Source organism: Mus caroli, unplaced genomic scaffold (genome assembly GCF_978045245.1).
Source record: "Mus caroli unplaced genomic scaffold, Mus_caroli_1 scaffold_14, whole genome shotgun sequence".
Taxonomy (NCBI): Eukaryota; Metazoa; Chordata; class Mammalia; order Rodentia; family Muridae; genus Mus; species Mus caroli.
The window spans coordinates 24,214-28,514 of NW_028227269.1; the positions used below are offsets into that span (position 1 = coordinate 24,214).

Below are 4,301 nucleotides of genomic sequence, written 5' to 3' on the forward strand. Positions count from 1 at the left end.
TCGGGCCTTGGTTATGTTTTTTAATAATTTGTCCACAGGATGCAAGGTTCCACTGGAATGGCTTTGACATTGTGTTTGTCTATTGTATCCCATACTAATCCAAACTTGCACAAATGAAGTTGGAAAAAAATAAAGTCTGAGGTTGGGAGGAAAAAAGAAATCAGAAACTAACTCCTAGTGCCTGAAATAACATTTTCAAAGAGCAGTCGTTTCAAGGGAAAGTTAGAGCCCTGCTCTGGCAGCTGCTGCCTTGGCCTCAGCCAAGGTAGGAGGGGAGGGGAGGAACGTCAGCTATTGCTTCTTGAACACAGTTCAGGTTTTCTCCAGACTTTCCAAGGAACAGTTCTTTCTTTACAGCTTGTCGCATCCCACTTGACCAGCAAGAAAGATGCAACCACCAGGTTCTTCTTAAAGCAGTTTACTCAGGCAGCTTCTCTTTAAAAATCCCCCAGCCTCCCTGGTTACAAGTGCTTTTCTCCACTCCAGCCACAACCATGCCCCCACCAATTACCACAGGTCACATCACCTCACCAGGCAGGCTTGCTCAGCCAATCAGGGATTAAGGGCGGGCCATCCACCAAACATGGGCTTGTTTACTACCTGGAGCAAATTTCCTGTTCAGCTGGCCTGGAAGTCCGGAATGGCTCCCCACAACAGGTTTTCTCAGAAATCCGTATACAAATAGGCTGTGTGCCATTTGCTTCAAAGTTCGCCATTGAAAGCCTTACGTGGTGTAACTCACAGTTACCCACTTAGGATATTACCACCATTTATAAAATTGCAGACCAAATATCCCTGCTTCTAATGGAAACCTCCATTTCCCCCTTTAGCTCTTGCACAACAGTCATACCATGAGGGGAAATGCACATTACAGATTCATTCCAAATATTGATAGTTTCTTAGAAACATGGGGCCCTGATACCCGTTTTTTGACTCCTCCTCACTTCCTTTCCTCTAAATAGGCTGTCCTCTAATGTCCCTAACTGAACGGCACTCATTGGACCAATGATAACCTTTTGCACATGCTGTGCACAGCCCTGGTGCCTGCCGCCGGGCGGGGGCATGACAATCCTTCTTTAAATGTCCTGGCTTACCACAGTTATAACAAACTCTGCACTCCGCTATATTCGAGTGCTTTTGCCCTTGCAGAATGGCGGCCACCAAACCTGCATTAGAGAGAGGTCCTCCAAGCTCTCGGCAAATCCTTAGCCAGTCCTGCAATCCTTTGCTCTTTCTAGGTGTAATTGCTGTCCTGCACTCCTGTGTAGCCTGTTCAAAGACCAGCTGCTCTATTAGGGGCATTGCCTGCTCTGGATCCCCAAAGATTCTTCCTGCAGCATCCATCATCCTGGCTACAAATTCTGAAAATGACTCTTGAGGTCCTTGTATAATTTTTGTCAGATGTCCTCCTGCCTCTCCTTTCCTTGAAAGTGCTTTCTACGCCTTAATGGCAGCAGTGGAACCTGAGCATATGCTCCCCAATTATAATTTGTCTGATTGGCTGCATATGGTCCCTGACCTGTCAGCAAATCAAACGTCCAATTTCTCTGATCACCTTCAGCGGCGGCATTAGCCCTCGCTTGCGTTTGAGAGGCGTCATACCATAAGGCTTTCTGTGGGGAACGGGTGTGGCGGCAGTTCCAAAGGCACCAGGGACTGCAGCTAAGTCGTATGACTTGCACCTGACTTCCTCATATAAACCACAAACATCGTGAGAGCTGTGCAGGTGTACCAGGTTACTGGCGAAGCCATTTTGATGGAGATATGCCCCTGCTGCCCTGATTAGCTGAAGCTGCGTACCTGGTGAGGTGATGTGGCCTGCTGTGAGTGGATGGGAACTGATAGTATATAAAAGTGAGAGACCCAGGGCTCGGAGTCTTTCACCTACACAGTCAATGTGCAGCCCAATAAACCTGTGCAGAAGGATCCTATTGTGGTGTCTTTCTTGCTGGCAAGTCAGGCGTCCCACAGCTTTCCATTCTAAATACTGCCCCATATTAGTGAGCACAGCCTTTGCCACCATTTGCCAGTCTCCTGGAGTCATGGCCAAAGTAGCAAGTCTTTCGACTTGAGATAAAGTGAAATTCACACTAACTCCATAATTACGGACTGACTTGGCAAGTTCTTTGATCTGTATGTGCTCCACAGATATGTGAACGCGTCCTCCATCTGCTGCCTCAAAGACAGGAAACATCTGCTGTAATTTTTGCCGCTCGTCTCGAGGGATAAAAGAATCTGAGCAAAAATTTTCCACATAAAGTGGAGGGGCACTAGGGCCTAAAGACCGAACAAAGACCTGACCCTTGCTTCCATTCCTTTTGGACTTCCTCTCTGATTCGCTAGGCCGTCTTTCATCAGGATGATCTCTCTCTTCCTCATAACGAGCTGCTTCCTCCTCCAGATCTTCCTCATCAGTGGGACTAAGCTCCTCACTTGAATCCGAACCATCAAGTCCCAGAGCCTCAAGTTCCTTTACCGGATAAAGGCTCTTCTTTTTGGGGGCCTCTTTTTCCGCTCCTCTCTCTTCTCTCCCAGGCTGTCCTTTCACCATTCTCTCACTTCCTCGAATTCAGGGTCCGTGGAAGGGCCTTTTTTCTTAGGTATATCCTTTTTCCTTTGAGCTCCTAATCTTTTACCCCGCTCTGTTTCTGACATGCTGTCTTGAACCTCCTCCAGCACTCCCTGTCCTGCTTTCACTATAAGGAAAAGGATAAGTGCCACAAGAACAATTACGAAGGCTTCCACTGCCCCCTTCTAGTTGTGGAGAAAGACCAAAACCAAACATGCCTCTCAGAGCCTACCTTGAAAAACCAACCTGACTGCAGTTCTGAATCCGCCCCGCGAAGGAGTGTCTCCTCCATGCCGGCGATGGTAAGGCGTTCCCGGGTTTTGGCATCACTTCTCTCGCGCACTATCGTCTCGCCAGCAAGAACACACACGCGAACAACTGGATCCTTCTGCAGCAATTCTTTACTACACTAGCTTCAGCATGAAGAGGAAGACCCCGAGCCCCAAAAAGGCACTGCTTATATACACCTCAGTGCGGTGTGTCCACACCTGATTGGCTGCTCTCTCAGCACGCCCCAGCATGGGCAGTGACTTGGCGCGAACACACTCTTGCACATGCGCACACTGCTTGTCTACCAATTAGGCCACGCAGGCACAGTGGAAACTGCTTCCCACACCAAGGGGAAACTTCTTTCCCAGAGCCTCAGAGGCAGACATCCTTCCCCTATCAGAGCAGATTAGTCTGGTGACTTCCCAAGTGGTGTTTCCTCATCTGTGGCGAGTTTATTTTGTTAATTTTTATTATTTTATATGTTTATATCATTTTATATTTTGACATATACTTATTACATATATAACACTATATACTTGTACGTGTTATATATTATTTATGTATTACATGTTTATAAAACAGGACCATTTATACTATTTTATAATTGATAAAAATAATTTCTTAATTATAGAAAATGATAGTTTTTGTTATGACACTTCATAAATATACTTTTATTATATTTAGCTTCATCATTATCCTCTCCACTCCTCTTCCCAGGCTACTTCTTCCTCCCAAGTTGTGCCCCTCAATTCTCCTGTCTTTTTTTGGAGGTGTAGAGTTTTATCAGTTTCTCTCTTGCTACTTCCTTCTCTTGACACTCACAAGTGTGATGAAGAAATAAGAAGAAACCGGTCCAGTCTGCCTCATTGCCAGGGACACCCAGCTCTTTGGTCCCTCTCTAGGCTGCAATCCACTTTAAGGGTACAGCCTGGCTTCCCCTTTATGCTCAAGAAGATGGAGATAAATGGCATCTAAAACTGGAAACCTTGACATAAGTCAGTCTGTCATCTCTCTGTCTCACCCGGACACACATGGGGGACGGATTCTAAGGCTCTGGTAGGAGGGTGCCAGGAAGAGCAAGAGGGGCTAGGGAGTCGGCAGAGAGCCTCCAGAATACCTTTCCAAAGCAGAGACGAGTGGGTGATCATGTATTCATTTGGGGTCTTAGGGACAGTCTAACAGCGATAAAAGCTAAATAGACAGTATTGCTTCCTTATGTACCATTTAGCACTGGGTCTTTGCAGAGAGTACTACTTGTATAACATTAAAGAAATACCTCTTCAACTTGAAGCAATTCCACTAAAATCAGGGACTAGACAAGGCTGTCTCCTCTTTTCTATCTATTCAACATAGTACTTGAAATTCTAGCTATAGCAGTTAGACAACAAAAGAAGGTCAAAGGGATAGAAATTGGAAATGAAGAAGTCAAAATATCACTATTTGTAGATGATATGATAGTTTA

The 4,301-nt window shown here is 45.8% G+C and overlaps 1 pseudogene; it reads right to left on the reverse strand.

The window, feature by feature from the left end:
* Positions 1-1,171: 1,171 nt before the first annotated feature.
* Positions 1,172-2,861, reverse strand: LOC147001085 (igE-binding protein-like; annotated as a pseudogene).
* Between the last annotated feature and the right edge of the window lie 1,440 nt (positions 2,862-4,301).